The sequence below is a fragment of the Galleria mellonella genome, unplaced genomic scaffold, assembly GCF_026898425.1.
Source record: "Galleria mellonella isolate WM207_F2 unplaced genomic scaffold, CSIRO_AGI_GalMel_v1 utg257, whole genome shotgun sequence".
Lineage (NCBI taxonomy): Eukaryota > Metazoa > Arthropoda > Insecta > Lepidoptera > Pyralidae > Galleria > Galleria mellonella.
This window is the reverse complement of record NW_026442054.1, coordinates 422,604-450,225: the sequence shown is the minus strand read 5'-3', so window position 1 is coordinate 450,225 and position 27,622 is coordinate 422,604. Positions and strand designations below refer to the sequence as shown.

The 27,622-nt window shown below is 34.9% G+C and overlaps 1 protein-coding gene across 4 annotated transcripts in view; it reads right to left on the bottom strand.

The window, feature by feature from the left end:
* The window catches only part of LOC113509956 (inverted formin-2), a 133,915-nt gene extending 109,439 nt beyond the window's left edge, over positions 1-24,476 (bottom strand). For 3 of the 4 annotated variants that reach the window (XM_052894941.1, XM_052894945.1, XM_052894944.1), the window contains exons 1-2: positions 24,259-24,476; positions 622-772 (exon numbers count right to left, since the gene is read on the bottom strand). The gene's annotated coding sequence lies outside the window, so the exon portion shown is untranslated. Of the gene's footprint in view, positions 1-621; positions 773-24,254 lie in introns of all 4 variants that reach the window. The other variant, XM_052894942.1, reaches the window with a different exon arrangement.
* Between the last annotated feature and the right edge of the window lie 3,146 nt (positions 24,477-27,622).

Genomic DNA, 27,622 nt, shown 5'->3' with positions numbered 1-27,622 from the left:
CAGACCTACCCAATATGCACACAAAATTTCATAAGAATCGGTAAAGCCGTTTCGGAGGAGTTTGGTAACAAACACCGTGACACGAGAATTTTATATATAAAATTCTCGTGTCACGGTTACCACTTTCCATCAGGTGGGCCGTCAGCTTGTTTGCCATTCTAAGTTATATAAAAAAAAAGGCGGTCTTATTGTTAAGCAATCTCTGTCAACCTTTGGGTAGAAAGAATTAAATAATAAATAGGTAGGTATTGCTTCAAAGAATGGGTCTATGTATGTATATATGTGTAAATAAGCACAATTATATCAATACATATATAGACTATGACACAAATAAAATCTTTATAATATTAATCCTTATATATGTATATATAAGTATTAATCAACCCGTAATGGTAATTTATTAAGGTGGTATCTATCATCTAAGCGTCATCATAATGATGTCCAAAGTACTGTTCATGTTTATAGGCGACGGTTACCACTTCCCATCTGATCCGTTCTAAAACTAATTAAAAATAATTTACAAGCAACATTATATATATATATATATATATATATATATATATATATATATATATATATATATATATATATATATATATAATTACTCAAAGTGTCACTTACCAATTTAATCTCACAACACAACACAACACTTCAATTAACACTCACTGTATCACTATATATATATATATGTGCATGTTTGTATATTCGTATGTGACATGATCAAATGTCGTTACACATAAACATCGGCACTGCGTTTAAGTTCCTTGGAAACCTGTAAAAAAAAACAATATAATAAATTTATGTCATTATTTATTTAAAGAAAAAATACAACTATTATGCGAATACAGACTTAGAATTGACTCACAATTAATTCTAAATTCTAATTAACGTTAATTCTAATTGAATTTTATTTATGAAACCTATACACTTAATACGCGAATACAAATTCATAAATAAAAATAACTTAGAATTCACTCACAATTCATTTTAAACATTAATTAACATTAATTGTAATTGAATTTTATTTATGAGACCATACTTAATAGAACTATTATGCGAATACAAATTTTATAAATAAAAATAACTTAAAATTCACTCACAATTAATTCTAAGTTCTAATTAACATTAATACTAATTGATTTTTATTTGCAAATTAATGCTAACGATTAATATTATTATTATTATTAATTAATATTTTTCTATATTAACTGTAATGAAACTATTGCCTGTAATAAGCATATTTGTCTCTTTACTATCATAGTTTGTCATAGAATTCTATGATGTACGTATGAAGAATGTACATTTTCCTATTTTATCTTAGTAATAAAATAAAATTCTAACTAGACAATGTCTATAAATGAAAGATATTTAAGAAAATTAATATGAAATGTCTTAATGAGACTAATACTCGTAGATGTATAGATATTATATAGATATAAAAATATTTTTTAAGAAATCTCGTCAGCTTGTATGTTTGTTCCGGCATCGATTAAAAACTATTCTTTTTTGTTTATACAACTTAGAATGGCAAACAAGCTGACATCCCACCTGATGGAAAGTGGTAACCGTTGCCTATAGACATGAGCAGTACCATGGACATAACAGAGTATACTGTTTCACCCATGATACCCCCCATGCGTTGCCATTCCTGAGGACTCAGGTGTTATTCCTCTGTACCCAGTAAATTCACGCCATATCTCACCCTTCAAACCGAAACACAGCCATGCAAACACAACTGCTTCACGGTTGAAACACGAATCGGACAGAGGTACCCAAGCAATTGACTTTTCTACAACGTCTCCCTCCATCAAATTAAAGTAGAAAAAGGGTATTATGAGAGACACGGTATATTCTATTATATCCATGATTCTGTTCATGTCTATAGGCGACGGTTACCACTTTCCATAAGGTGGGCCGTTACCTTGTTTGCCATTTTAAAATCAGTATCTCAAATCTAAATTTGACACGTCATTAGTGCATTCCAATCCATACACTGCTCATCCCCTCCCAAACCAGTCCTGAAGATAAACTAAAATGGATCCCTTATCAGACATGCGCTATAAATAAGCCCCGGTAATTATGCCGGCCGCTAGTACACAAAGCATTTTATCTTCGTATGGGGAATATAGATAAATCGAGTGTCCTTAAACATTCTCTAAGAATGCTCGGACCAAAACAGACACTATGGGATAAACTGACGAACGGTTTCGAATACTACCCCATTAGGTGCTTACTTGTTATGCCAGAGAGGCAATTTGTGTAACTTGACACTGAAGGGTACTTAGTTTACCTAAGCACTCTTTAGTGTTCCCTCCAAAACATCGTAACAGAATAATCTAATATATAAAATTCTCGTGTCGCGGTGTTTGTTACCAAACTCCTCAGAGACGGCTTTATCGATTTTTATGAAATTTTGTGTATATATCGGGTCTGAGAATCGGCCAACATCTATTTTTCATACTTTCCACGCCTAAATATATTTTTTTTTTTATTTTATTATGATTTAGCATCGAAAAATTGTAAAGCACCTATTATTTAGAAAAAAAAAAATATAAAAAAGAACAAATACGATAATCTTTCAAATAATCTTTACAATCTTTAAATACACTTTAGAAGCTTAAAAATCTAGTGACCAGCAGACACCTTTTAATAAGCACCACTTTCCCTCATGAAAATTGTTTGTACAAATAGAAAATTTTCGTCTTAAAAGCGAATGTGTCGACGCAAACTTCTCAATTCGTTAACAGCAGGTTTGCTATACTGGGTGCGCCCGCGCATCCCACGCGCAGCCTTGGCCAAATGTCTCACGCTACCGGCACACGGTTTCTGAGATACCTAGCTATAGTAATGTGGCGCTTAGTACAGCCTAGTATAGTATTATCCGTGGTACGGCTTACTGATTTTTGTATTTAACGGAAACATTTGAGAAAGTTAGGACTCAGTGAGAATTCTCACTAAAACTGCACTATTCGATTTGAGAATCATTGTCATTCTTGATATAATTATTTATAATTTGCTAAAAACTAATTTAATTTAATAATTTGTGTAAGGTTTAATAAATATGAGCCAACTAAAAATTGCTCATAATTTAAACTAACAATAACGTTACAAGATAGGACAAAGTGAGAATTCTCACTATGCTCTTTGTGAAACAAATTTATTTGCTTAAATTTATTATTATTTTTAAAATCTACTTTTAATACCCAATTTCATGTTCTAATTTTAAATATTTTCAATCTAACGTGTCTATGGAATATTTTGCTCTCCATCGATGTCTTTTATTTTTTTTTACAATAAGAATAATAAGATATCTAGTCAGGGTTATTAGTCACGAATCGTCGTTCTTTTCGTGGTATAAAATTTATTCGTATTATTATATCTAAATGAATGATCCAATCTATGCATTATAAAGTTACTATACAAACAAAACTTGTGAAAATAACAGATATAAAAACAACATGGAATCCTCTAAACAATAGATAGACATCCCCATTAATATTGTATGTAAATGTCAGTATCGTATGAATAACAATACGAGATAACATTAAATAAATGTTTGACACTATTAACATATAAATTAACCTTGAGTTTCACTTTTCCAAATTTATAAATAGGAAATATATATATATATATATATATATATATATATATATATATATATATATATATATATATAACTAAAAACCCGCCATAAACTAAAGTTTCATCCCAACCATCTGCTCGAGTGGCGGTCTTCAACCGTGTGTTTTTCATGGCACTTTCTTCCATGCATAACTACTCTGGAATCAAATTCCAGCAGCAGTAGTTCCGAACCGATATGACATCGTAACCGTCAATTGTATTACAACGTGCTTGGATAACATATAAAAATATAACAAACGAAACATACAAAAAAAATCATAAAAATAAAAAAAAAATAGAAAATTTATAAAAAGTAAAGTAAATAATATAGCAAACTCAGTTATTAGATAAAAACAAGAGAACATTATTTATCGTTCCTGTCTTGGAGCACGGACAACGAATACTTTTGAATGGGGCCGTTCAGACACTGGCACAATGTGCTGAGGATTTCATTCTTTGAATTCCGAATGTGAGCCCAGAAATTTGCTACACGATTTCTTATTATGGCGAAGTAATCATTCACCCTGGACTCCGCAAACATGATCGACGCACTACAGTATTTCGGAAGCCTCATCAAAATGCGGTATGCATTATTATACTGCACTCTAATGCTGCTCCGCGCACTTTTGTTTCTTAAAAGTTACCTACATTCTATAAATATATAATTTTATATATAAGTATAAAATTATATCCAATATAATACCTACACTATTACGTTACCGACTACCGAAAACTAAGTAGTCGTAATTCAATTCTATCATAAATATAGTTTACACTGGTTCTTAGAACCATAATTTCGCTTAAATATTAAACTTAAATTTTAAACAAACAGGTTGACGGCCAGCTTGATAATTCACCTTTGCCTATAAGAATAAATAACACCATGGAAAGCATAGAAAAATGTCAGTAATACTCTTCCAAATTTGTCATTCCCGAGGACTAAGACCCTATTATCTCCCTTTTCGAAGCGGAACCGACCATGTAAATATACCGTACAAATAAATAGAAAATCAACTGAATAAAAATATAGTACATTACTGCAGCGGCCAGCAAATGAGGCATTGATGGACGAACGACCAAATGTGGGCCGAGGCGTAGCCGAGGCACACATACGTGAGTCCATCAATGCCTAGTTGTGGCCAAGGCTTGTATAGTACTTTTCTCAAACAATGCGCGGAAATCAAAAACACAATTTTACTTTTTAAGTTCAATAACGAATAACGAACAATAATAATTTTTCACGCGCCATAATATTCCTTTGTTTTTTTTTTTATAACAAACAGCTCTCTATTTGCAAGCCAGTTCGAAATTTAAATAAAACCTTTTATTAGTTACCTCCTTATATAGAAATACTGGAATACAATACTGGAATACAAAATACAATATAGAAATACTGGAAAGGTTTCAAAGTAAGACAATAAGGAACATGCTTAATATACCACAATACATAAGTAATAAATTTATGTATATGGACATCAAACTGAAAACGATAAAACAGGAAATCGAGACATTCAGCAAAAACTATCAGTCCAGATTGAACAGCCATAGAAATGAATTGGCCGCTCAATTACTGGGATCGGGAAGCATTAGTTTCTCTCGATTAAAAAGACACAGTATCCAAGGACTGGTAGAAAGATTTACAGGCAGAGACTGAGAGCTGGTTAATGGATTGGCCTCATCATTTATTGACAAAATTTAAACCTGACATCCGGACAGCAGATTGGATTATTGTTCTATAAGGAACAGATTGCCAATTAGCAGACTAGAAAAAGAAAAAAAAAAGAAAAAGTTACCTCCTTGGTTGCAATGTTTCGAAGTGAAAGGTCATTCCATTTTTAAATTACAGGACAGATATGAGTTTACATTGTAATTTATTTGGCCGCAAAATACGACAGATATGAATTTTCATACAACTTTTGCCGGCCGCTGCCCGCATGTATCTTGGCCAGTACGGCAATTTTAATTTATCTCGAAGAAGATTGTCAAAATAATGCTTACATTTCCAAGCATGTTTGAAAAAAATAAATATGTATAAAAATAAAACATAAAAGCACAACAAACCTCTGAACTATAAAACTACTCACACGCATGAAAGAAGGATATTGTTATTTTATATATTTTGCTTTTCTGTTACTTTTTTTTGTTTTTCATTCTTTTATCTCTTTTTACTGTGTATTTTTTTTTAGTGGGTGATAATGTAATGGTAACCCCATCCGCGCTATCGGTATACACCGGCGGGGCACCAGTGAAGGATTATAAGTGAGGATGAAGCAGGTCAGTTAGCCCATCGTGACGAATACAACAAGAATTGTTCACGATGGTTTCCAGGGGGAACCATGTAGAGGTCGACCTAATAGGGTATAATGCTAGCAATCGGGCTGTCAAACTCCATTACTAACAATCCCTTTCCCCCCACCCCCTTTTAATTGTGTATGTTTGTATTCATAACATCTCTAAAGCCTGACTGTGGTTGACAATACGCCTGCCAAGTGTGGAAACTACTGGCAAAACCCCCCAAGGGGGAGGCTTATGTTTAGCAGTGGACAGTTAGAGACTGATATGATGATGATTGTGATGGGATGGAAACGGTTTTAGAAAAATAACATAATATAAAGTACAAAAGGCGGTTTTATTGCTAAAGCAATCTCTTTCAGACAACCTTTGTGTAGACGAGAAAAGAAAGAATTCAGTAGTTATTTTTTTTATGCAACTTAGAATGGCAAACAAGCTGACGGCCCACCTGATGGAAAGTGGTAACCGTCGCCTATACACATGAGCAGTACCGTGGACATAACAGAGTATACTGTTTCGCCCATGATACCCCCCATGCGTGGCCATTCCTGAGGACTCAGGTGTTATTCCTCTATACCCTGTAAATTCACGCCATATCCCACCCTTCAAACCGAAACACAGCCATGCAAACACAATTGCTTCACGGTTGAAACACGAATGGGACAGAGTAATAAATTTAATTATTTATTTATGTAAAAAAATTTATTGATCAAAAAATATATGATACAAAAGGCGAATTTAATGCTAAATTTATTTTATTTATATACTTTTTGTACATTCACTTATAATATAGATATTAGGTTATACCAAAATGTACAGAGACGGACTTATCCCTTGAAGGGATTCCTTCCAGTCAACCTTGAGAACCCGAATGGAGACAGTATTTACAGGGTATTAAAATCATAACATATAAGGTGTAAAAATAATAGTTTAAATAATAAACTATTACTTATATACCCAGGTTTTCCTAAGAGACACAGCATGGGGTTCTTTAAAAGGAGAGTAAAGAGGTTTCTTCAGGGTCGGCAACGCGCGCGTAATGCCTCTGGTATTGCAGGCGTTCATAGGCTGCGGTAACCGCTTACCATCGGGTGGGCCGTTTGCTTGTTTGCCACCTCAGTGGTATAAAAAAAAAAAAAACTATTTTGATCGTAATGACTGGCCAGTATACACTTTTTCTTTTTAAAAGCAAAATTAAAACATAGAAAGTAGTATTTTAAATAGTGAAAAATACTTCCCAAGTACAAGTTGCTTAAAAACAAGTATATAAATATACATATATAGTAGGTATGTTAATAGATGCAAATGGTCGTTTCTTACATTGAAAAAGTGTCTAAGGTCAAACCGTTTGGAAACGTAATTAGTAAATTCAAGATTCTATTCCGCAAAACACTGGCGACTGTAAGAAAGCTTAGATTATATAAAGATACAGGCATCGAATCTCAAAAACGAGATAACTAATTGTCAAATTAGCTGACTCGTTTTTTTATTAATGATCTATTATGCACGCGACGTATCTTGACGTATTTATATTTAATTATTTAATAAATAAAATTAATTTTGCGCATGTTAAAGGAATATATATATATATATATATACATATACATATTCCGATTATGTAAGTAAATATAATTTGTTATAATTTTAAAAATCGATAATGACTTTTTAAAACTAAAATCATCAATGACTTAATCAGTTAATAAACCTATCAAAACTCGTTTGAAAAAATGATTATAGTTGATTTTTTGTATCGTAAATCTTCACTAATATCTTCCGTCTCCGGAAATCAAGTTCAACTCTGATTGAGATAAATAATAAGAATTAAATAAGCAATTATAAACTGCTTAATAATTTATTTAATATGTAAAACTTGATTATTATAGAAACAAGTATTATTTGCTTTCCAAAAAAAAAACAAACAAACAAATGTGATTAAATTGACTTTAATATATATTTAATTTTACCAGAAAGTTTGTACAAAAGTCGTTTGCCTGGACACCTCTGTCCCATTCGTGTTTCAACCGTAAAGCAGTTGTATTTGCATGGCTGTGTTTCGGTTTGAAGGGTGGGATATGGCGTGAATTTACGGGGTACAGAGGAATAACATCTGAGTCCTCAGGAATGGCAACGCATGGGGGTGTCATGGGTGAAACAGTATACTCTGTTATGTCCATGGTGCTGCTTATGTCTATAGGCGACGGTTACCACTTTCCATCAGGTGGGCCGTCAGCTTGTTTGCCATTCTAAGTTATATAAAAAAAAGTATTGAAAATGTGAGTAAAAACCATAAATCCCGTTACTTGTAACTCATAAACGGTGGCACACCATAAATTTTTTTAACATTTTTATTGTGGTACTTTCATTTTTATTGTGTTTGAAAAACACAATTTCGAACTTGCAACTTGTAAACCTTTAAAATATATTAATAAAGTATTTATTTATTTATTTATACTTTATTGTACACAAAAAATTACAACATATAATATATATAAAATAAAGATGTACAACAGGCGAGCCTACCTCTGTAAGAGTTCTCTTCCAGCAAACTCTGAGTGGAAAAGAGTATTAATTAAAAGTACATTAGTTCATGTATATATCTATGTGCCTAATATATATATATATATATATATCGCCGTGTCGGTCCCGGCATAGAATGGGCCACCGTTACCTTTCCCATGGGTGTCGTAAGAGGTGACTAAGGGAGCTTAAAGCGGAGGGATGGGCAGCAACGTCCCTTTTAAAACATCTGTAAAAGCCTAACTGCGGTTGCCAACGTGCCCGCCAAGCGTGGCAACTACTGGCAAAACCCCTCCAATGGTAACTACCAAGAAGAAATGGCCTCCAGTCTTTTGGCTTGGGACCATTTCTTAACTCCCTTCTTAACTGGCAAAACTGCCTTTATTTTTTTTTTATACAACTTAGAATGGCAAACAAGCTGATGGCCCACCTGATGGAAAGTGGTACCCGTCGCCTATAGACATGAGCAGTACCATGGACATAACAGAGTATACTGTTTCGCCCATGATACCTCCCATGCGTTGCCATTCCCGAGGACTCAGGTGTTATTCCTCTGTACCCAGTAAATTCACGCCATATCCCACCCTTCAAACCGAAACACAGCCATGCAAACACAACTGCTTCACGGTTGAAACACGAATGGGGAAGGCTTATGTTCAGCAGTGGACAGTTAACGACTAAAATAAATAATATCTAACTAAAATATTATACAGTGCTCTAACGTATATAAATTGACCTGATTTAGGTCAAAGGTCAAAGGGAAGTGTAAATTTTGGAGAGCAACGCACATACTAATTAAACTGCAAACACACGAGACAAGGTCATTACATTAACACTTTCACCTTTCTTGGGTTCCGTGTTAGGAAAGGAAAATACTGAGCTCTTAAAGTACTTTTTTTTTTGTGTGAAAATGGTATAGCAACCCCGCCTGCGCTGACGGGATACGCTGGCGGGGCACCAGTGAAGGATGATAGATGAGAATGAAAACAGGCCAGTTAGCCCGTCATGATGAATTCATCAGGAATTAACCATGATAGTTTCCAGGGAGACCGTGAGGAGGTCGACCTGGTTGGGTATATTGCTAGCAATGGGATTCTCAGTCTCCATTACTAACAATCCCTTTCCCCCCTATTATACTACTAAAAAAACTTAAAGTAACTTATTCTAATAATTGTTTCTTGGAATCGATGTCAAACTTTACGCTTATACAAAGATAATTTTATAATAAATGCATTTTTTCTTTACTTGACTTTAACTTTATGATCAACATTAACTATCGAAAAATTTCTCATTAATTTAACCAATTTTATAGTAAGTCCTATTATGTTTGTAAAATGTGCTGGTTCTTGTTATTATATAGGTTTATTATTTATATTAATTGTAAAATAAAATTGCCGTCTGTTGACTTGAAGTATATTATGTATTTTTTGTTCTATTTCAATTGATTTTTAAATATTCTTTTTTATAAAAAAAACTACAATTGTCTTAAATATAATAATAATAATAATATAGCCTCTATTCAGACTTAGTGCATTAAAAACAAACATAAAAATAAAAAAAAAACTTAAAGTAACTTATTCTAATAATTGTTTCTTGCTTATTTTTTGAAGATCTGTTTGCCATTTGGCAAAGGCCTCTTCCAACCGTTTCCACTCTTTCTATCCTGAGCCACTGTCCCACATTTTTCCTCTTAAAACGCTATAAGCTTCCCTGATTATACAGTACTATCACCCAAAGGTTGCCTGGAAGAGACCATCCCATTGTGATTATTTCTTATGCATATTTATAATAAGTTTACTATTGTAATCTTTTGGAGGAAACAATAAAGAGTATCTTTTGCCTTCCCTGGGATACCATCTTGTCACTTTCTTACTCTACTTGTCATCTCCTCTGATCATGTGCCCTGCCCATCTCCATTTGAGTCTTTTTATTTTGAAAATAAAATATAATTACTTATTATAAAATTACTGCCGTTGGTCCTGTACTTATAGAATGGGCCATCGTTGTGTTTGTAAATGGGTGTCGTAAAAGATGACTTATTTCCTTAAATTGTAGGGATGGGCATAAACGTATACCCTTTTAAAACATCTGTAAAAGCCTAACTGCGGTTGCCAACGTGCCCGCCAAGCGTGGCAACTACTGGCAAAACCCCCAAAGAAAGGCTTATGTTCAGCAGTGGACAGTTAAAGGCTGATATGATAATGATTGATGGGAATAAAGTCCCCATATAAAACTTTAACACTATATAGGTTAGATATTAAAGGATACCTGTTACTTGCACCAGAGCTGATTAAGGTTTAAGCCTTGCGCGATTAGTCACAGGCACCATTTAAACTCAATGTCGGTTGCCTTATTCGTGCAGACGGACAGATAAACGTTGTTTGTGAACCTTATAACTAAAGACGTAAAATATATTTCGCTTTGTCGAAGCGACAAGTCGACAGTTGATAACATCGGAAAGTTTTGAAGCGAAACGCTCTTTTGGGGTATTTTAAATTTAGTGTCAGTGTGTACACGGTCATGATTGTAAAGGTGAAGTCCGTAATCGGTAGATAAAAGCAAATTAGGTGACCTTACTCAGGCTGGAAATTTTATTTTTAAATGAAAAAACAAAAATATGATTAATAGATTCATTGAGTGTTCGAAGTCACTCAATGGGCTATAGAAGAGTTTTGGTTGGATTGGTTTGCGGTACAGTAGAGTTTGTACAAAAGTCAATTGCTTGGGTACCTCTGTCCCATTCGTGTTTCTACCGTGAAGCAGTTGTGTTTGCATGGCTGTGTTTCGGTTTGAAGGGTCGGATATGGCGTGAATTTACTTGGTACAGAGGAATAACACCTGAGTTCTCAGGAATGGCAACGCATGGGGAGTATCATGGGCGAAACAGTATATTCTGTTATGTCCATGGTACTGCTCATGTCTATAGGCGACGGTTACCACTTTCCATCATGTGGGCCATTAGCTTGTTTGCCATTCTAAGTTGTATAAAAAAAAAAACAGTATTTAAGGCATCCCTTCCTCGCTATTGGATACGGATGACGTAATGCCTATACGAGAGGGTACATGGTGGGCGCAGTTTAGACGCAATATTTGAGGAGCATTAGGAAGGTAGATGGATTATATTGGAATGGTAACACCGCCTGCGCTATCGGGATACGCTAGCGGGGCACCAGTGAAGAATGACAGGTGAGGATGAAAAGGCAGGTCAGTTAGTCCATCGTGACGAATTCCATTGGAATTAACCACGACGGTTTCCAGGCGGAACCGCGTAGAGGTCAACCTGATAGGGTGTATTGCTAGTAATGGGTCAATTAGACCCCTTTACTAACAATACGTTTCCCCCCTATAGAGAGGGTTATGCTAGGAATTTCACTGCATGAAAGAATCCGCAAGTGAAACTGAAGTGACTATATGTAATTTGAAAGATCAGCAAGCTAAATAGATATTGGGTCGATTCCATATATCAAACTATGTAGAGTCATCGTTGGTGTTGCGGCTGAAAAGTTCCTATTCAATTAAAGTTCTAAAAAAGAATATAAAAATACAGTTTTCTCAAACATGCTTGGAAATATGACTATTATTTTGACAATCTTCTTCGAGATAAATCAAAATTGCCGTACTGGCCAGATACATGCGGGCAGCGGCCGGCAAAAGTTGTATGAAAATCCATATCTGTCGTGTTTTGCGGCCAGATAAATTACTATGTAAACTCATATCTGTCCTGTAATTTAAAAATGGAATGACCTTTTACTTCGAAACGTGGCTACCAAGGAGGTAACTAATAAAAGATTTTGTTTAAATTTCGAACTGGCTTGCAATTAGAAAGCTGTTTATTGAAAAAAAAAAAAAAAGGAACATTATGGCGCGTGAAAAATTATTAATGTTCGTTATTCGTTATTGAACTTAAAAAGTAAAATTGTGTTTTTGATTTCCGCGCATTGTTTGAGAAAAGTACTATACAAGCCTTGGCCACAACTAGGCATTGATGGATTCACGTATGTGTGACTCGGCTACGCCTCGGCTCACATTTGTACGTTCGTCCATCAATGCCTCAGTTGCTGGCCGCTGCAGTAATGTACTATTCCACTTTCCAGTTCAATTCCACTAATATTCTTTCAGATAAAAAAATAATTTTAAAATTTTAAATCAATTTACAACTGACGGAGTTGTAAGGTAACAAACTAAAAAAAATTAATAAACCGAATCAAGAACCTTCTTCTTATTGATGTCGATTGAAAATTTTTTGTATACAAATATACACTGGTAGTTATGGATTGTAGAATGGTTATGGAAATCTACATTACCATAAATAACATCAAATATTTATTATTTAGAAGAATTTACGCCATTTTATACATTGTATACATAAAATATGTTAAATGTATTTCAGTTGGAAAGATTTAATAATAATTAAGTCTTTTTGTATATCCATTAGAGAATAATATAACCAGAAGATTAATAACCACATAGCATCACATTAAGCCAGCGGCCGCTGCAATCTATACTAAAAAACTATTCAAAATTCATATCACGTGCCGTCTCTAGCTGGAACGCATCCGTTCTGAAAATAAACACAACATGAACACAACCATAAAGAAATCAACCTTATGGTCTTAATATTAAAGCATACCTAATTAATAAAAGTATTTTCTTATAAACCACTTAGATGTTTGTACTTATAAAATACTTCTGTATTAGGTATATCAATACTTGATATTGTAACATAATTGTTTTGTTCTAAAGTTGAATTTTAAATGATAACAGACACTGACAGTTCCAGCCGTCCTTATTGGATCAGGAAGCGTGTGACAGTTTGAGAATTTGAAAATAGAATCGAGTTGCCGCGAAATTAGGTGACGCCATGTTTAGAATGCGTTAACTCAATTGATTGCAGCTGTATATAATTTTAAACTAAATTTATTATGATGCATGAGCGCCTAACTGTAATAACATTGACATACCAATTTTAACTATTGAGTAATTTACATAAGCACTTAATTGTACAAGCATATGTGGTAATTGGTATTAATTTTATTCGTATAAAATAAATATTATATTGATCTGAAAGATTTTATGGTAAATATGGCTGCCTATGAAGTTAATAAAGATATTTACATTCAAAGTGCAATGTGAGATCAAGCTCAGTGTATTTAATTGACCATCTGTTTTTGAAAATAGCTTAAATAAGTATTAATAACTTTGATTCTTAAACCACGAATACTTAAAAAGGTTAAAATGAAATAATTTTTACACCACTCTTATAAAAAGACTATTATATTTAGGTTATATTTTTATATATAATTTATATAATGGTAATTTAACGAAATAAATGTCCTATTTATTGATTTCAGATTTGAAATAAAAAAAAATAACAAGTCTTAGATATTATAGAATTTATTTTTAATTTGAATTAAACGAACCAATGACCAGAACCAACATACCAATGTGACCATCAACTTCAAAGCTCAAAACAGATACGAAAAAGGATCGTAAACACAAAATGGCGGCAAAAAGTTACGACACAAACACGAATAGAGGCGATATTACATAGTTATTAAGAATAATTATGGCGAGAATTAATCTTCCAGTGGCCATGCAACACTTTGATCTATTTTCTGTGTTGGAAGTAGTGATGCGACTCGAATCGTTTGAGCTGCAGCTTTAGTTGGCTGATTCCGATTTATAAAACGATAATAAAGGTTTCATTTTCTATCTTTATAATTTTAACTAATTTGTCCTACTGTTTGCTCCACTTATAAATAGTGGCATTACATTTTATTTATTACTTATTTCACTGGTATTTTACATATAAACCAACTAGAACTTTTTTTAATGGATGATAATGGAATGGTAACCCCGTCAGCGCTAACGGTACACGCAGACGGGGTACCAATGACGGATGATAGGTGAGAATGAAAAGGCAAGTCAGTTAGCCTATCGTGATGAATACATCTGGAATTCAGGACGATGGTTTCCAGGGGCACCACGTTGACCTGACTGGGTATATTGCTAGCAATGCGTACTAGTATTCTACATTAGTAACAATCCTTCCCCCTAACCTACTAGGGTTTTTTGTATGAAAATGAAATGGTAACCCCTGTGCTAACGATATACGCTGGCGGAGCACCAGTGAAGGGTGTTCGATGAGAATGAAAACAGGCCAGTTAGCCCATCATGATGAATTCATCAGGAATTAACCATGATAGTTTCCAGGGGGAACCGCGAGGAGGTCGACCTGGTTGGGTATATTGCTAGCAATGGGATTCTCAGTCTCCATTACTAACAATCCCTTTCCCCTCAACCAACTAGGGTTTGTCTATTTGTGATTTCGCGGTTTAGTATGTAATATGTCAATGGTGCCTCTTTTGGCTTCGCAAGAACAACTTTCTCAAGGGTAAAGGGATTGTAAGTAATGGGGTCTAACAGGCCCCATTGCTAGAAATAGTGCTTATCAAGTGGATCTCTCTTTGGTGCCCGCCAGTATAGCGTAGGCGCGGTTAAAATTCCATTATTACCCATTAAAAACCTACCGATATTGCAGGTAAATACCAAGCTTTGGATATTGTGTTTTTGGTCAGCGAAATAATTAAATCTGAATCAGCGACCGCAGCTCTCCGCATGTAGTGGAAATTTAAATTTTTACGCTTTTTCCCATATTTCCCCGCTACATTTCATAAAATTTTATTATTTTTATTTATTTATTTAATTCTTTATTGTACACACTAGTAATAAGAATATGTCAGACGTAATCAAATGTACAAAGGCGAGCTTAACTCTAATAGAGTTCTCTTCCAGGCAAACCAAAGTGGAAAGGAGCACCGAATTGGTAGCCAATTCAATTTTGTTCAATTATTATATATATATATTTTTTATTATTTTTTTTTATTTAAAGGTATACACATCAGGTTACAATCAATAATAATGTTATTGATTGTAAACATTTATATAAAGATAATAGTTTGAACTAGATTGAGACCCAGACAGGTGTACACACAGCACGGTTAAAGCAGTCGACAAACAATGTTAAATTATAAAGTTATATAAAGAAAGCATATGAATATTATCGATGAATATTATAAATGTTTATAATTGTGTATTTATTTAAATATATTATGTCTAAAATTACATGGTCGTTAAAAGCCCGTGCATGCATCGACTGACACCACGCATATTTGTCATTCGAATAATTAATACGATTGTGAAATTGTTACTAACAGACTGGTATCTGTAAAGATACATACTTATAAAGATCTACAAACATACAAATTTGATTCAAAGCCACGTTTGGTGGAAGTCCGGTTCGATTATCTCAAATTGAAGGCGTTTGATTAAGTATTCAATTACAGTTGGTGCATAAACATAGGTTCGAATACTTTGTATTCAATTTGTTTTTCACTCATCTATGTTTATTTTTAAGTAATCTCGTAGATTTTTTTTATACCACTGAGGTGGCAAACAAGCATACGGCCCACCTGATGGTAAGCGGTTACCGTAGCCTATGAACGCCTGCAATACCAGAGGTATTACGCGCGCGTTGCCGACCCTAGAGAAACCTCTTTACCCCCCTTTTGAAGAACCCCATGCTGTAGTGTCTTGGGAAAACCTCCGCAGGGAGCTCATTCCACAACCTGAATGTTCGTGGGAGGAAACATCTCTGAAACCGCGTGTTCGCGACCATTTAGACCATTAGACCATTTTATTTTATCAATCTATTTATAAACCTATTCATCATCATCCACTGATGAACATAAGCCTACCCCTTGGGGAGTTTTGTCAGTAGTTGCTACCCTTGGCACGCGGATTGGCAACCGCAGTCAGGCTTTAGAAATGTCTTAAGAAGGCCGCTCCTGCCCATCCTCTCCCTTAGTCGGCTTTTACGACACCCAGGGGAAAGGAAAGGGTGGCCTATTCTATGCTGGGACCACACGGCAGCCACTTATATTAAAATACACAGGAGCTACAGTGTTACAAATAAATACACAGACACATAAACGAATAAAAAAAAATGCGATCAACAAACTATAAAATATATCAACAAACTATAATATGTACCAGAGGGAGACTTTGTACAAAAGTCGATTTGCTTGGGTACCTCTGACCCATTCGTGTTTCTACCGTGAAACAACTGTATTTGCATGACTGTGTTTCGGTTTGAAGGGTGGGATATGGCGTGAATTTACAGGGTACAGAGGAATAACACCTGAGTCCTCAGGAATGGCAACGCAAGGGGGTGGTATCATGGGCGAAACAGTATACTCTGTTATGTCCATGGTACTGCTCATGTCTATAGGCGACGGTTACCACTTTCCATCAGGTGGGCCGTCAGCTTGTTTGCCATTCTAAGTAGCATAAAAAAAATCTTACAATCATTGAAAAACATTCCTTGTGAGAGAAAAAAGAACTTTATTTTTTCTATAACATCACCACCAGGAAGAACTGAGAGACGCCCAGTTATTTTTATATAGCGCGAAACATTGTGATACCTTCCGTTAAAGAGAGGCGCTTCCGGCTTTTGATGGAATTTTAACTAAGCGGCTATGTATTTTGAGAAACGTGAAATATTCAGATTGTGACAGTGTGTTGAAATTATAAGAGTTATTAATGTGTTCCTTTTAGGACAAAAAGACGTACTGATTTACCTAAGTAATATTTCTACACCTTCACTTTGCTCTGTACCTTCTGTACCCGATTTATGAATTAGGGAATCATACACCAAAGTACTTAGGTATTTCAATTGCAAAAATAATTATAAAAATCATATTTAAATTCGAAAAGATATCGTATGTATTAAACACAAAATACACAAAGACCAGACCAGAGGGAGACTTTGTACAAAAATTGATTGCTTGGGTACCTCTGTCCCATTCGTGTTTCTACCGTGAAGCAGTTGTGTTTGCATGGCTGTGTTTCGGTATGAAGGGTGGGATATGGCGTGAATTTACAGGGTACAGAGGAATAACATCTGAGTCCTCAGGAATGGCAACGCATGTGGGGTATCATGGGCGAAACAGTATACTCTGTTATGTCCATGGTACTGCTGATATCTATAGGCGACGGTTACCACTTTCCATCAGGTGGGCCGTCAGCTTGTTTGCCATTCTAAGTTGTATAAAAAATAAATAAATTTAAATTTGTTTTTTCTTTGTCTAATGTTTATTACCTCATAACTTCGTCAATTGTAAGCCTATTTGGAAAATTAATTTATTTTTTTATCTGAAAGAATATACTTACGGGACTAATCCCGTAGAAATTTAATCAAAATCGCTTGAGTAGTTTAGTTTTTAATTTAAAATAACTAGTTTTAGCAATCGCAATTGAAGTCGGTTTTTTTTTCATGAAACACAATTTGATTATTTAAAAGTCGCTTAAAAAAATTTATCAAAATCAATTAACATTTCCACAATTAAAATATACTAGATAGATAGATAGACAGATAGATAATTTATTTGCATTACTTACAGCACACAAATTAAAACATACATATACAAAAAAAAAGCGAGATAACATAAATGATAAAAAATAAAAAAATAAAATATACACAAAGCTAAATACAATTTTCGTTTGTGAGTGTGCCATAGCAATACAAATATACTACTATAAAACAGAGTTTTAATGTAACTCTCCTCCTTTTCGAAGTCGGACAAAGAATAGGCGCGATTTTTTATTACTCGAGTCACGATATTATGTGAACACCGTAGGCTGACTTGTCATTGAACAGCGAACTACACGATCCAATCTGACATTTGTACACCCACCATCGGAGGCTTTATTACAACCGACATAACAAATGGACTCTTAAATCTTGATTTCAAAAAGTAAAACTCACAAACAATCAATAACATTAGACATACAATAAAGTTGATTGCAGTACATTTGTAACGAAATACTAATTACTATATCTTTAAACAATTGTTTGATAATAAAACAAAGCAATTTTTTCTTCTGAGACATAGGGGCGCTAATCACTTATCATCAGGTAAGCCGCATGCTCGTTTTCCCCCCTGTGTTATAAAAGAATTGATTACCGCCACCCACAAACATCCGCAATATTGCAGGTGTTTCCGGCCTTTTCAGAAAGAATATGCTCTTTCCTTAAAAGTTTCAGTGTCGTATCTGTTCGGAAATACTGCTGCTGTGAGTTGGTATCATGTTTTGGTTGTGCGCAGAAGAAAATGTCTACAGAAATGCACGATAGCGGACCGCCACTCATCCAGATAGTCGGGATGGAACTTTAGCTTGTAGCAAGTGAAATATTGAAATTTAGCCACTGCTGTAATATAATATCCGAATAATTTCTCTGAATACTCTCTATGAAGGGGCCAAAAAAAAAACGCAAAGATACGCAACATCTGTACGCAATACGAGTGTTGGGGAATCGAAGTTATTGATGGAGAGAATTTTTTTTTATACAACTTAGAATGGGAAACAAGCTGACGGCCTACCTGTTGGAAAGTGGTAACCGTCGCCTATAGACATGAGCAGTACCATGGACATAACAGATTGTAACAGTTTCGCCCATGATACCCCCCATGCGTTGCCATTCCTGAGGACTCTGGTATTATTCCTCTGTACCCAGTAAATTCACGCCATATCCCAACCTTCAAACCGAAACACAGCCATGCAAACACAACTGCTTCACGGTAGAAACACGAATGGGACAGAGGTAACCAAGCAATCGACTTTGTACAAAGTCTCCCTCTGGTATTAATTGAAATTAATGCCAAAATAAAAGAAAATAACTTCAAAGTATGTATAATAGTAATTAATGATTTTACATCGAATATTACGTCAGTTTATTGAAGTACTTATAAAATTGATTTCAATAATTGATACAATGATAACATATTACGCAATGGCATGTTCATTAACGAAAATCAATTATAAAATGACTGTAGATATCATCAATGTGAACAGTACAATCATAGTCAATTGCAAGAATGATGAGGTAAAAGATAAGAAAAACAAACAAATAACAAATGTTCAATTAAAAAGATTAATATCAGATCACTATCGAATTATAGATAAAACAGTTAAATCAAACGATAAGCCAATAACAAACTTCATGTAAACCATAAGTCACACGGCCGCAAACATCTCTAACGACGCATTAAATTCAAAAACTGTATTGACCCTAAACTCATATCTGATAAATGTCTAAAAAAAACATCTATGAATTATTCATTAAATAGCCCTTTAATATCCAGATCAGATGTTACCAGAAACCAACATATTTGGAAAGTCGCTGAAACCAAACCAGTCGGGCCGCATTGGTGTTAATTTAAATTAGAAGGGTTCTAATAAAAACGGGTTTAATAACCGTGTTCCTCTGATGCTATTGGTTCACCATAAGACCAGGTCATAGGGTTTGGCGCATGTCAGCTGTTTGAATTTGGTATTCAAATTTTTCGGAACATGAAAACAGAAAGTGTTAATGCTGATATTGGGTCCCATGGCCCATAAAAAAGCGATTAAAATTAAGATTGAGTGCCTAACCGATGTGACAGTAATGATAAAGAATAATTTGTTATCATTGCTTTTGTCGATTAAATGTAAATGAACAGTTATTCGGTCTATTTAGTAACATGCAGACACTTTTTAAACTTTTCTAACGATACTACGCTCAATGTCTGCAGAATTATTAATGTTTGTATTAAAAAATTCTGGCCGTGTGGTCCCGGTATAGAATAAGCCATCCCTTCCTTTTTTTTATACCACTGAGGTGGCAAACAAGCAAACGGCCCACCTGATGGTAAGTAGTTACCGTAGCCTATGAACGTCTGCAACACCAGGGGTATTACGCGCGCGTTGCCGACCCTGAAGAAACCTCTTTACCCCTCTTTTGAAGAACCCCATGGATATCTTCAATGTTATGTACAATAACTAATTTGATAAACTCCTTGATTTGATTTCGATAAAGAAATAGTTTTGAGTAAAAATATATAATGTATGTATTAACAAGGGCTCTCACTGGACAATGCAAACTAAACTAAACTAGGCTTATGCCCAAGAAGTGATTGCAGATCTTGTCACAATGAGGAAGAAACGCCGCAGCACTTAATTTGTAGCTGTAGCACACTCATACATAAACGATATACCTCCTTTGGAAAATACACTCTATATCCTGAAGAGACGAGAAACATCGCTACAAAAAACATCTTAAAATTCCCATCACTGATAGGAATTAGCAGCGAACATTAAAAAAGGGCGAGCACAAAAGATCATGGATAGGTTACAGTGTCAAAGGCTTTTCTGTCTGAAAAACACTCTTTTAACTCTTTATGCTGACTTAACTTTTTATGAATGCTGATATTACTTTTTGTGTATTTCAACATACATTACCTACAGGTAACTTGTACATGTAAAATTAAATAACCTTTAGTTTTTTAAATAAACAAAAATATAGTTGCTTTCATAAAGTGAACGTGAATAAAGGAATGAGTTAACAATTTACATTTATATTTTATCAGAAAAAAAAAAAGAATAAATATGCTATATGTATATATATATAAATGAACAAAAGATACAGCAATTAGTTTAACAACTTGTTATCAAGGGTGGGCATACATCTAAATGTGATGTCTTCCAGCCAACCCAATGCAATTAGAGAGAAAATAATTAGTGGATAATCTAGTGCAGGAAACGTAGAGGAAAAAAATGTATACAAGGTAAATAGAGTACAAATAAAATAAACATATACAAATTGTAAATATATATATATATACAAAAATATAATAAATAATTATATGTATACATATAATATATGCACATATACAATACATATAAATAATAAGTGCATAGTATTAAGTATTATTATGTATTATTAGTTCAAAGGTGAGATTTCAACCTTTTCTTGAAGGATGTAATGAATTATAACATTTATTAGTATATCAGAAGAAACATTATAACACATATATATATATATATATATATATATATATATATATATATATATATATATATATATATATATATATATATATATATATATATATATATATATATTTAAAATACTGTACAGCTTTTAGGTAAATCGTATGAAGGCCTCTCAGGCTCCATAATCAGACGCTTACGATCAACATCTGTCAGCCAACTACTCATAGTATGGATTCCAACTCAATGTGTCAACTTAACATTAATTAAATACAGCTCAGCTCTTAATCGTAGCATTGCATCGTCATTCACTGTATTTAGGGTTATAGAGAAATCATTATATCTTTTTATGGGAGTTATATCCTAGTGAAACTGATTCATTTTCGAATAACAACATAATATATACGCTTTCCCATACTAAGATGATGGCCGAATACGAGTGTGCTAAATAATCTACTATTGAAAAGTTATATTTTTTCCCAAAAAACGTGTCAAAAAATCCCGCAAAATAATGAAATTCCTAATTCGATTGATGAATACACAGATGCTCAAATGTTTTTATCATTTTTCCATATTTCTTTGAGAGAAATGATCAGTTAAACTGGTAGCATACTTTTTTAAGAAATACTACTATTTAAATTTCATCTTGTATAATCCAAAATCTTCTTCAATTTCAATACGGGGAATTATTACAAATATAACTTAAGGAAAAAACCTAATTTATTAACAAGTACATTTAAATAAAAATACATACATACATACATATCTGTCACGCCTGTCTCCCATTAGGGTAGGCAGAGACAATGGAACGCCAAATGCTTCGATTCAAACTAACCTCTTTCGCTTCTTTCACATTCATCAATGTTTTTATACACGCTCGCCGGTTACGGGTACTTTTAATTTGGCCCTTCTTCAGCACGTCGTCTATTTGGTCGACATACGTCCGTCTAGGGCGGCCCCTACCGACATCTCCATTCATTCTTGCTCGATAAATCTCTTTCGTAATTCTTCTTTCATCCATCCTCTCCAAATGACCAAACCAACGCAACATTCCTTTTTCGATGTTTGTCACTACATCGTCTTTCAGTGCACACTTCTCTCTAATCACACTGTTTCTTACTCTATCTTTTTAATTTATCTAAATAAAAAAATCTTCCAAAAACACATCAAATCCACATTACGAGCAAAAAGTGCAAATATGCACAAATTATAATAAAAAATGGTAAACTTATGAAACAGATTTATTTCCATGGATATCAAATAACAGAAATCTTTGGACAGGTGACCTTTTAATTGATATTTACAATGTTTCTTATCGAAAAAATATAAAGATAAAAGATCTCATGTGATAAAAGATTGCCCAACTAACTACACTACACCTTCAGTAGATGTTGTAATTGTTTGTTTAAACTTTTTTTTTAGGCAGATAACGTTATCTTTCAAATAGAGGCAATGTCTTAAATTAATAACAAGACAATTAGATATACTGTAAACTGTAGTAACGTGTCAAGTCTATTCATTATCACATCTTTCAAGCTTTCCCCCGTTATTTGTATTATTATATATTATTTCATTACGTTTTATTTTTATTATATTCAGTTGGCACAGTTTTTCTTTACGCTGTGATCTCAATTTTGACATTGCACTTGTAGGAACTTTCTTATTATTATCTTCTAAAAGAAGGTCGATAAATGCAATACTTCTACCTTTTTTTTTGTATTTTTCGCCTCCTAGTACTTGTATATATTTATTTTATAAACTATTTATGATTACTCCTCTCCATCCAAAAGTTACCTAGAAGAGATCGCTTTAAGCGATAAGGTCGCCCATTCTTTTCTCAATGTGATCATTTCTTATAATTGTTTGTATCTATAATAAGTTCCCAATTGTAACTTTTTGGAGGAACAAAAAGGATATCTATCTTTCTATGTTTTTAATAAAATATTATATCAATTATTAAATGTGTATTAAATAAATTATTTAAAAATTTTAAATGTTACAACAGACTTCCAAATCCAAATTGTTAAGTTATTATCAAACAGGTTATAAACACAGTTAAAAAAGACTATGCCATTTTATAATAACAAGAACACTTTTGACATTGTTGAAACATTTTGACCGTTAGGATGTGATGGTGGCATCTATAACAGGTCTCCACTTGGAACTAATAGGATAATTGATTATGTAATTACAGGAGGGGCTCGCTGAGAACTTGCTGAGCCTATTATTGGATATTTCTTTTTTCAAGAAGTAACAGATAAATCTAGTTAATTTCGTTAGTATATATATTCTAATACTTAATTTGTTTTACTGAAATACTAAAACAAATTGTATTACATTCCTTAATGTTTTATATTATTATTATTTTATTATTATATAATTTCTTAATGTTAAATTCTAAAATAAATTTAAAAATTAAATTATTGTAATTTTTGTTTTCAATATTTTGCACGTCTGACCTAAATAGATTTTGTATAGGATTTTTAATTTATAAGATCAAATGTTTATACCCAAAATTATAGCATATAAAATTGTTATTATTATTAATTTTTACAAAATCCTTGGCTATAATTGTATATTTAATATGTATGTGTATAATAAATATATAATTTAATTTATTTGGGGAGATATTTTTATTATACTATATTTCACAATTATCGTAGCTGATTATCCAACGATAACGCCTTGGAAGCTATCCTCATAACATAATTCAAATGCTCATTGTCCATAAAAAACTATTAACATGTAGGTCGTCAAGGTGAGAATTACTTGCCGAGAGCTTAATATATGCACAGCGAAACCAAATTAGCTCCGACAAAACAAATTCGCAACGGTTAGCCGTTAAATTCAAAACAACACCAAACACAACAAGCTATTATGGCAACAGCTTCCGTGATCCCACAAAATTGTGTAATGTACGTTGAAAAAAAAAAAAATAAAAACAAAAAACTGACATACTTAAATCAGCGTGTTAGTTCATTCACATAAAGTTCGAACGCGCGTAACTTATTCACGTCTACGGCGCGGCGTCGACGTGCGAGCGAGCCAAACGACAAAAACACACTGGCTTCGTACGTCCTTCGACTTTCACTGCAGACGATAATACTATGTAACTCGACTTATTTGAATAGTCACTAGAGCTTCGGAGTTCGTCCTGAGGCTCGCTTGATCCTCCGCGGCCGGGTTGGAGCTCGAATGCGATACTGTCAAACGCTTAGCTCTAAACTGTCTAAACTATTGTACCTCAGGGCGCGGTTTGCATAATGGTGGGCTTGTTTACGTGCATAATTGTTTTGTACGTGAGATATCACTTACATCTATACGTGTACTGCAAGTTCTGGCTGTCTAATGACACTATGCAAATCATCCTTAGTTCTGTTAAATCAAGATAAAAAAATTCCTGTTTGTTCGTTAGCAATTAAAAAATTTATTTTATTTATGCATTTTAATTTATAAAAAAATTATCTACACCTATAATCTTTTTTTTTTTTTTATTTGAGTAGGTACATATTACAGAGAATTAACTATTTGAAGCTTGATGTTTCTAATTTTTGGATCTCTCCAAAAAAATTCAAGTGACTGTATGACTGTATGATGTATAGCGCAATAAAAAAAAAACATTTTTTTTTTATTTATACAGTACAATAACGTCTTGGTCAAGCTAGCCCTCCAAAAATATGCATACACAGGATCATCTAACCGTAAACACACGGGGGGAAAGGGATTGTTAGTAATGGAGACTGAGAATCCCATTGCTAGCAATATACCCAACCAGATCGACCTCCTCGCGGTTCCCCCTGGAAACTGTCATGGTTAATTACTGATGAATTCATCATGATGGGCTAACTGGCCTGTTTTCATTCTCATCTAACACCCTTCACTGGTGCTCCGCCAGCGTATCCCGTTAGCGCAGGCGGGGTTACCATACCATTTTCACCCATCAAAAAAACCGTAATCACACAGAAAAGTGTGTAAGCACGATAGTAGAAGCATAAGCAGTGGACAGATAATGATGGGACGATGATGATGATGGTGATTGCTGCAGTAACTAATAGATTGCTATCATGACTCTATTATTTCAGCCCTTCCCTTCTAATTCTATTTCTGTTTACAACTTCCTCTAAAATATATTGTAATCCTTAAATCGATTGATCATGGCAAAGCTGTCGAATTCATTCCTCACTACTCGTATTCAATCGCTCCTTGATATTACCTATTATTAATATATAAACAGTTATGGTTGTTATAAATAATAAACAATTTACATCTTTTTAATTAATAAACAAAAAATTGGAATACCCAATAGGTACGTAGCCGAAATATTTATTGCCTGAATATCTGAATGTGACAGAAAGTGATCTCTGACTACCCCTCATCTAATGGTATCTGTTATTTATTTATTTATGTAGAATATAATGTCAAGTGGAGGCAAATATAATGGACACATACAATGCAGTTTATATATATATATATATATATATATATATATATATATATATATATATATATATATATATATATATATATATATATATATATAATAAATAAATAAATTGTCTATCTATCTATCTATCAAATAATAATCCAATAAAATTACACAGTCCCTGTAGGCGACGCATTAATAATAATAATAATAATAATAAGCCTTCCAAAGTCCAACCCCGCGTCCGAGCTCACCATCTAGCTCACGTGGAAGGCGGTCACGCGTATAAATAAAACCTACGCGGCTAAAGGGGCAATGGCAAAAATAAAGATGGTGAATAATTATAATGGAGACAGTATAGGGTCGCTGCCCGGGGGTCGCCGGGGCGCGTCTACAACTGGCGGTAGGCGCGGCAGAATGCGAGCCAGCCGACCGGCCCCACCACCTGGCCGGTCCGACCCCTCGCCATCGACATCAGCTGGCTTGGCGCCGGCAGGGCCGTCACAGGCCCAGCAATCGGTGCCCGCCACTGGTGGTACACGTCGCATGAGGTGGACAAGAGCCATGAATGAGGACCTCATGCGTGCGTTCTTCAGGGCTACAGGGACAGAAACAGGCAGAACAGGATACCGGGCAGTAATGCACCGCGAGTTTCTGCGTCTTTTACCGGATCTAACCGTCTCGGAACAGAACCTAGCCGACAGAGTTCGGTACATACAGCGCTCTGGTATGTTTAGCGCGACCGAACTCGAACGATTGCGAAGTGAAGTTGTTCCAGAAGCAAACTCCGCGACCGTAGAGCAACCCATCTCAGACGTGCTACCTAGCGTAGAGGTGGTTGCCGAAACGCTTTCAGAAGCGGATGCGGACGGAACAACTTCCCAGGATATAGAGCATATGAGGAGCATACTAGAGGAGGCGATTCTAGAGATCCGAAGAACTCCCCTCGAAGAGAGACCGAAGCTTCCCCGGATATATCCAAATGTGGCGACGCGGGATGCCATTGAGGCCACAAATGGACTGCTGCCTCAGTACCTTGAGGGCAGCGGTGACCTGGGAGAGACGAGTTCAATCCTGTTTGGCGCTGCGTTGGCAGTATGCCGATATACCGGCGCAAAAATGCCCCGGGCTGGACGTAATATCCAAAGGGATAATATGAAACCAGCCTGGAAAAGAAGGATTGAACGACGGATCGCCCAGGCTAGAGTCCTCATTGGTAGACTGCTCTGCTTCAGGGAGGGCAACACACGCCCGAGAATTATGCGCTCCGTAAAAGAGGCCTTTGCTGGGACAGGTGTACGTCTGTTCCAGCCGGACTTCGGGCACAAACTTACGGAGCGCATAGATGAACTGAAGCAGAAGATCGCTGCATGGGGGAAGCGACTCCGACGGTACTCTGAGAGGGTTGAGAGGTATCAACAGAATCGCCTCTTTATGAGTGATCAACGGAAGTTTTATAGGAACTTGGAGCGCCCAAAACTACAGCCCACAGGACAAAGACCCGAAACAGCCAATTTCGTCGCCTTCTGGAGACAGCTGTGGTCTGAACCTGTGGAACATGAGGAGGGCGCATGGATGCACGATGTTGAGGAAGCATGTGCTCGAATAACGCCGATGAACGCCATTGCCATTACGGAGGAAGACGTGGTTGCCGCGATCCGTCGGGCTCCGAACTGGAAAAGTCCGGGGATCGACGGATTGCAGCACTACTGGTTAAAGGCGTTCTCGGCCAGCCATGCGACCTTAGCCGTGCAATTCCAGAGTGCCCTCGAAAACAGGACGCTCCCGAACTTCCTTACAACCGGGATCACTCATTTAGCTCCTAAGACGGACGATACCGCGGATCCATCTAAATATCGCCCCATCACTTGTCTTACGACAATATATAAGACGTTAACA